The sequence below is a fragment of the Siphateles boraxobius genome, unplaced genomic scaffold (assembly GCF_051911475.1).
Source record: "Siphateles boraxobius isolate OS27281-9 unplaced genomic scaffold, OSU_SipBor_1 65, whole genome shotgun sequence".
In the NCBI taxonomy this organism is placed as follows: Eukaryota; Metazoa; Chordata; class Actinopteri; order Cypriniformes; family Leuciscidae; genus Siphateles; species Siphateles boraxobius.
The window spans coordinates 13,262,716-13,271,630 of record NW_027509192.1 but is presented as its reverse complement, the minus strand read 5'-3'; positions in this window follow the sequence as shown (position 1 = coordinate 13,271,630).

The window sequence follows — 8,915 nt, the reverse complement described above, 5'->3', positions numbered from 1 at the left end:
TCGGGGCGAGAACGAAATGGATCTGATTAATTTTGCAGATATTGACACGACACCCCTGAAAGCTTCATTCAAATTAGCTGTTTGTGTGGTTAAAACACCCCGTTTCCAAAAGATTGTTGGAGTTTAAGGCTTCTTTATATATATTATTCTTTATTAGGCTATTAACTCAGGATTACACACAAATGATCATCACAGATCCCGAGCATCTTGCACCCTCTCTACCGGAGTCAAGCGGCACGCCAAAAGCAAATAGCCGATTATCTTCCCTGCCTTAGCAGTTTCAAATCATGTAAAACGTACATATTTGCAATGTTAACACATTTTGCCCATGACGTCTGTTTTCTTACCTGAAGGCAGGGGTGTGAAGTAACGAATTACAAATACTCACGTAGTCACGTTACTGTAATTAAGTAGTTTTTTCAGAAATGGTACTTTTTTGAGTAGTTTAAAAATTGTGTAATTTTACTTTTACTTGAGTACATTTTAAGTGATGTATCGGTACTTTTTCTCCGCTATTTTCCTTCTGTTTGTGGTCGTTACTCGTTACATATGCTTGTTTTAGCCTAATTTCATTTTATTTTTATCCATCAACGTGATTGGATTGAGTAATCGGTCTCGTGACTGTCATCAAATCAAGTTAAGCATAGAAAACTTTAACCGCCTATTCCTGCTGTTACTCGTGACTGCTGTGGAAGTGCATTCTTCACGCATCAATTCAATCCAGATATCAGCGTCTTCCTCTAATATGCTAAAGGTACATTTCACATTTCTGCTTAATATGATATTTATATAGGCTGGCCTGTCTAAATGGCCTAAAATTTGGTCTGAGGTTGGGGGTAGTGCGTGACAAGTTCATAATGCGGTGAATTCCCGCTCCCATTTACTTCACAATCACATTATAGAGAGACGCGCGTCACGATCTGTGCACTGCCGCGCCTCGCGCTCGACATGCCGCCAGATTCAGAATCAGTGCACTCTATGAACCACGGCGTTAACTTGAACTGCATTTCTGTCAGTCTGTGACTAACGTTACAGCTCGTTAATAAACAACGTTTTTTGATTGATCCATTATACAATCCGTCTTCATTTGGCAAGTGCACTTGCGCAAAAACATTTTTCATGTTGAACTTTTGTTTTTTTGTGTGTGGATGCTGCTGATAAAACAGCTTCGCCGAGACTACAAAGAGACATGCGTGTGTGTGTGTGTGTGTGTGTGTGTGTTTGTTTGTTTCTTTTGTAAAAGTTTCCTGGATATAACTTCCCTATTTAATGCACAAATTTCCTTACAAATTATATTATCAGCAGCATTACAATGTGAGTAAATGTAGCCGTGTGAAATGTAAGGGATGATGCCACCCTTCTAGAACAATGTGCATTTACGTTTAAATTCTAACATATTTAATAGCATGGAATTAAAGTGTGTAATTAGTGTTAGCTCACTATCTTAGCCTTTTTCAGTGCATTAGGTAATCTGATAATATTATTTGATTCTCATTTATCAAAACACTAACATTGGTACCGTTTTGCAGAGAAATTGGGTATTTTTTAATCTCTCTATTTAACCCATCTCATGGTGTGTGATGCTGAACTATCATATGAGTTTCTAAAGGTTTTTGAATTCTTTGCACAGTTATGAATATTGATATTTTATGTGCAACAATAGCATGCTCAGGCCCATTTTCTTTTCGCCTAATTTTAAATGCTCCCCCCCCCAAATAATATGATTTAAATGGTGATGACTGTACTGATTTGATGCATTTTAAAAAGATGGATGATATATATTCTTCAATCCTTCTGACAAAGAAGAAAATATAATGTGAATTACAGTATGTGCAAATTTTTTTAATTTATAAATAGTTGTGCACAGTGTTTATTATAAGGGGTAGAATCCGCAGCTCAGTACTCACTACTCACTACTCATGAGTACTTTTAAATAAGCTACTTTTTTACTCTTACTCAAGTAGTTTTTTGGACAAGTACTTTTTACTCTACTCACACTACATTTTTTGGAATGTAATGGTACTTTTACTTGAGTATGTTTTTTCAGTACACTTTCCACCACTGCCTGAAGATATATATGACGTATAATCTTTATTGACTACGCTGGCTACATGAAAATTCATAATTCTTGATAGTGTCTACTGGACGCGGCGCAGGGCGATACGATGATTCATTGATAGTAAACGGATGCCCGTTCTTCTTCTTCTGTAGCGGCTACTACACGCAACTACATTTAGGACACGTCATTTGCACATTTGCTCCTTTGTGCAAGGTAGAAAGCCTTGCACGGGGTAGACACGATGTAATAAATTGCAAAACGGATGATTTTGTCTTTTAAAGCAATATCGTTGTGACAAATAGCTAGCTAAAGGACATAGATATTATGTAGAATACAAAATATCAGCCCAAATGACCATCATTGAAGATGTAACAGCGTGTATAGGCTACTGGGATTTTGAGTGGATAATGCAATGCTGAAAAAATACATATTTGCATTTATATTGGATGCTGGAAGTAACTTTTACAATACAATATTATTAAGTCTGATTCATATGAAATATTATTTGTGTGATCAAGCGTTTTAACGAATAAATTCAAATCGCATGTCTGCTGGGCATTTCACATTTAAATGTATGTTATATATTTAATCATCCACGGACCTGCTATTTAAAACTTGAATGAAGTGGGAAAAGCTGTTGTGACAGTAAATTTCCCCAATATTACACAAACTCGCGTATTTATCACGAGGTTGAATCCAGTTATTCATTAATCAGCAACGCATTGATGCTTTTCTGTTTTATCATGAATAACGTCACGCTTCCATAACGCGTTGTTCCCATAACGTAAGCGCTGTTTCTCTGCCATTTTCAAAGGCTCATAAAAATGTGTCTTGGCTTGATACACAGTCTAATGGTCTAACTCTAACGAAATCCAAATTTTAAACATATTTTACTGAAGCAATATTATGGGCCTTATAGCCTTAAACTTCCTATTTGAGCCAATGCAGATGAACGAGCAAAGTTATTTCAGTGCAAGCAAGACCACTCTGATTGTAAAGCCTAACGTGATTGGTTGTAGCGAGAACGTGCTACGATCGGTCAGCTCAATGTTGCCGTTATCTGATTGGCTCAGGTAAAGGGTGGGTGGAGTCCACTTATTTGTGGATTTGTCTGCACGTCGACGCTAGAAGTGTTTCAAAATCCAGAAATGCGTGAGGGGATTTACAAATGCACAAAAAACGGTTCACAAATAAATGCCAGGCAGAGTTGTGTTTGTGGTATAAACAACATTTGTAAATATATTTTTTATTTACAAATCTCATTCTATGTATTTGTGAGTTTTATAATTCTATGTGAAACTCTTTACATTTATGTGTGGATCTTAATCTATTTATTTGTGAATTTGATATATTTTTGTGAATTTCTTTACATTTATTTGTGGATCATAATCAATTTATTTGGAATAATGCAACAATTCTAGCCCCATACAAATGCATTGCATTGTGGGAATCAATATTTAATGCAGCAATATCTCTTGTATTCTGCATGCTCCTCTTGGCAAATGTAGATATTTCCTCCTATCATATAGTATACTTTACTATACAGTAGAAATGGTAAGACTAGTATGCTAGAACATACCAAATGAAAATGTACAACACACGGTTGATTAGTTACTATAGTTGGCAATGTGATTGTTCCTTAAAGCATGACTCATTGAATTCAATCACTAGAAATAAGAAGTGTATAAAAACATCTCTTATATTAAAAAAAAATAATTTGTAGAATGTAATGTTTTACTCTGTACAGTGTAAGATCTGTTATATGTTTTCCCCAATATCTGTTTGATATTGTATACAAATATATATGTTTGATGTCATTGTAAGGTTTTATGAAAGTTGAATACAAAAATATTGTTCCTTAAAGGGGTCCTATTATGCCCTTTTACAAACTATTTTTTTTGTTTTTGTGGTGCTCAATTAATGCTTGATTGTTAAAAAAAAAAAAAAAAACCATTTAGTTCCGGTTTCGATGAAGCCCCTCCTTTCGAAATACAAAATGTGCTGTGATTGGTTAGCTGGCCCAGTGTGTTGTGATTAGCACCACTTAGCTCAAGTTTGGGAATCTTCATGCCTCTTTCCATAACCGCAAGTGTCATCTTACCAATGTACAAGGTACATCTTACCAATGTATATTAAGGATGGTGTCAATTTCAAACCAATTCAAGCCTGATTCAGACTTATGAATGTTAACAAACAAGAGGATCCTCCAGAACTGATCATGCACTGACTTTGTTAGCATGGATTTCACAGGACATTTCAGAGTGGTATGTTTTCCCCACCGTAATTTTCGTAAATATTTTAGATACAATGTTATACACCATTTAATCTTAATATTTGTTGGAAAAATAATGGTAATACAGACAGTAATCAATCACAAAACCATGGTTAATTTTCCTAAGGGGTGGTGAACAGCCTTATTAAAGTAGACACTATATCAACAATAATGTTGGCTAGCAGGCTAGCAGAGGCAAATAGTTATTCCCTTTGTTTACATAATAGCAACTATACAACTTAGTAACTGTTAATAGAAAACGGAACTACAAATAATAAGACATACTTACAAGTTGTGATCCACAAACAACAGATTGTCCTGACAAAATGGGAACTTCTCCATTTCAGGAGAAGCTTTTGTGCTAGCTGGCATTGTACTCTCTTAGTTTCTGGAAGCTGATCTTCGTAAAATGTGCAAGACACAGATAAACGTTGGGGTTATAATGTTCAGGAACTGAACACATACATTTTAACCACTAAGTACGTCAGCCTTAGGAAGGTCAAACAAATGAGTTTTGGAAAAGCGTTGGAAAAAAACAGCGGTTCTATGACATAGCAGCAGCTCAACCAGGCCTCGCACCTTTTTTTTTATATTCCGTGGGCGGGATTATTTAAATAACATTAGTAACATTGTGACTTCATAAAGCCTGAAAGAAAACGTGTTGTAGTCCAAACGAGTCGTTCATTGTAGTTTGTGGAAAGTGTATTCTCTTAAATGAAAATATCTCCCTTTGGAGTGAACTTTGAGCTTTGTTCTACGTTGCACATCATTTTGAATGCTCAAACATCAACATTACACCCTAAATAAAGTTGAAAAAGTGAAAAAGCACAGTAGGACCCCTTTAAGAGAGCACAGCTGTTCAGACACTATGAAGAGCGGGCTGTGTAATACAGATTTCGTCCCCTCTTGTCGTCTGTATTGATGCCCATGGCCTGCCTGACTACTTGTGCAGTGCTGGGTATTTAATTATGGACTAGACTGGGGAACTAATGGGACAGAGTGTGCATGCTTATGTCGTTGTGTGTGCATGTGTGATCCCATGTCCTCCAGCTAGCAGCCTTGCTACTCGCGTGTTCTCTGTAAAACAATATCTCCACAGGCTAAGCCAGAAGAGCTGCTCAACATCCTCACCAGCTACCTAAAACACAAGCAGTCCGAGGACGCCAGAGTTTGATTCATATTTCCTTAATTATCATTATTTTATATTTCAGAGATCTCGGCTGTCCCGTGGGTTCATTAGCGGTGTAGTCGGCAGTGCGTATAGTAAACACCGACCCCAGCCTCTGTACTCTAGCCTCTGGGCTGACGGGTTCCGCTGAAGGACTGACGTGTTGAGAGGTGGCCCGTCTCCAGCAGACGCTTTCTCTCTCCGGATGGGAAGATGGGGTTGGTGCCTTTGGTGTTGTCATGACAGCTTCCTTTTATGAGGCTCAAACTCAGACAACAGAGGAAGCGCTGCTAAAAGTCATTCTGTCACCGCGGCACAGGCCACGACTGAAACAACAGCACTGAAAAATACTGCTGTCAATTCTGTCTTTGTTTTGGTGGCTGCTTACAATTATTGATTCACAGTTGAATATTCCTTAATTGTTGGTAAGTTTTGTGGATATATCCGTTAGCATTCCCATTCTTCTTAATGGCAGCTGAGGGGATGGCTAAAGGCACGGATATACTTCAAACAAGCGAAATTGAAGAACAAACTGGTGTGACGTCATTTCGAACAAAAGTTCGAAGTTCGAAACAGCTTGCTGGTTTCTGCTGTTCAGTCTGTTGTTCTGAGTCTGAGTACAAACATGACAGCTGCTTCATAGTAGAAATTGAAGTTGTAATTATAACTGAAAGCAACACTGACACTTTTTCTTTCATTTGCAATACCGTAAAGCTGCTTGCTTTAAAGCAATCTATTGTATAAAGTGGTATATAAATAAACGTGACGTGACTTGGTAGTAATGAGTAATGATCATATTCACATCGCTATGATCAGATGATTTCTTAACTGCTGTTTTTTCCCCGCTGTGTTTTTGTTGTGTGTTTATTTTGCTGTTGTGTAGGCGGAATCAGGATAGTGTACTTCTGCTTTCAAATTTCGAACTTCTTTTCACCCCTAAGCCAAGAAGGAAAAATTAACTTTGCTGCAAGTATATCAGGGCCTTTATGCAGCCCTGTTGTTTATGTGACCTGGATGCCGCCATTTTGTTTCATGGGTATTTTTTGAGTCAATCATCTGAGGTGTAAATGATCGGTTACACTTTATTCCGATAGTCACTTTAGACATTCTACTAACTATAAGTAACTTTTCAACTACATGTCAACTAACTGTCATTAGAGTATTAGTATACTGTAATAGACTGTCAGTAGACTGTTAGGTTATGGTTAGGTGTTAGGGTTCGGGTTAGGAGAACAAGTTGACTTGTAGTTGCCAAGTTACTTATAGTTAGTAGAATATATGTTGGGGGACCAACAAAATAAAGTGTTAGCAGATATTAAGCAGACAGTCTACTCTAATGACAGTTAGTTGACATGTAGCTGCAAAGTTACGTATAGTTAGTAGAATGTCTAAAGTGGACTATCGAAGTAAAGTGTTACCAAATGATCTATATTAGACTGGAAAAAACATGTCCGTTGCTGCCTTCAAGTGCACCTTGGTATCAAAATGTAATATAGATATATTATATATTATTATTTGTATTATAGATCAGTGATCCACCCTGTTTCAAATCAGGAACTTCACTTGGTGACTCGTGCCTGGAACTAGTTATTACTATATTTCCGACTCCCCTTGAAGGGCACATCAGTCTCGCTTTTAAAGTCACCATGAAATCAAAATGGTCAGTTCTTATTTTTAGTGGAATATTGCAGTATTTATTATAAAATGTATTTCCTCTTTAATCAAAATAACTTCCCCCTCGCTCTTGCAGCGACTTCTCTTCTCTGATGATGTTTTTATTGGTGTGAGGGTGGGACCACCTGTCAATCACATGAGATCGAACAATAGCAAACCACAACCATCCAATCAAGTCCGGATGTGGAGTACCAAGTCCGTACCTACTTTTTTTTTTTTTTTGAGAAACCGTTTCACTTGTACGTCACAATAGGGACGTATATCAAAAATATTTCATCAGAATATATGTCAGGTGCTAAATTTAGCTAAATAAGATTAGCAATATGCTAATGTTGCAAACTGCCAATATAATTCATTGGCAATAATGGTTCCATGAAGAACCTTTAACATCCATAGAATTTATTGCACAAAATGTTCTTTATAGTGAAAAAATGTGTTCCTTATATTATTAAAATGTTTTTCACCCTAAGGAAAAATTTAGTTATTTTAAAGTCCCCCTTTAGTCAATAATTGTATCCCTTAAAACTCATCTTTGATATATCGAAATTACATATTTAAACATTTTTCCTTGAAAATGTGAATTATATGTGAATATGCTAATTAGCCCCGCCTCCACTCACTCACACCAGCTCAGAGATCAGGATGTCACACGTTGTCATCATTGGTTACAAGGTAGTTTGTGACGTCAAAAACACTGTTGATTTCAAACCGTATTTTTTAGACTGTCTTCGGTTCACTGCAGTTTTAAGGAGCAAATACTCAGCGACTTATGAATTTGCACATGGCTAGTCTTAAAGCATATTAAAAACACCACATAGACATATAAACAACATTAAAAAACTTGATTTTTACCACAGGGGGACTTGTTCACTGAAAGGTTCTTTGGGGAACCAAAAATGGATCTATGGAATCACTGTGAAAACCCCCTTTTGAAAACGTTTTTTTCACAGAATACAGAAAGGACACTCACTAAATTTGGTTACATAGCTAGACACATGAGGAAATGTGTTATATATATATTGTAATATCCTTGTATGGTTAACTGTATTTGCTGGTGTAATAGAAATCTCTTAACTAATACTGTGCTGGGAAACCAAACTATACTACTTGAGCCAAAGAAAGGAAAATGTCTGGAAACACTAACTTGTCTTGATGTGCTGAACAAAGAGAGGGCGGGTCGGTTGGATTCCTTTAGTGAGTGTGATCAGCAGTATGTAATGCTTTAGGCCTGTCTGTTTGAGGGCTGCTACAGGGAGCCCCGTCTTTCTCCCCTGTGCGCTGACGCTTTCAGATCTCCCTGTGGCAAAGCCTGGGTTCATCCTCTCTTTTTCTCTAGCTCGCTCAGCCTCAGCCTCTTTTCAAGCCGCGAGCAGTGCTATAGCAGCATTACTGCACACCGAAGACTGGGAGGAAAAGAGGCTTTTTTCCAAAGGTTTGCAAAACAATTGAGAAGTCTGGGTGTTTTTTGGACTGGTTGAAATTGTTCAGAATTTCGCTAAAGGCTCAATGAGAGTCTTTTTTTTATTTTTATTTTTTTATCTATTAATAGTATCTACTCATTTCTTCAAAACATACTGGACCTTAAAATGCAATTTATACAGACAATGAATAGATCTTATCTAAAATGAATATATATATATATATATATATATATATATATATATATATATATAATCAGTTTAATGTCAAAATGGCAAGTGGTGTAACTTTTCTGAGATTAAAATGATTAAAATGGGGGGGGG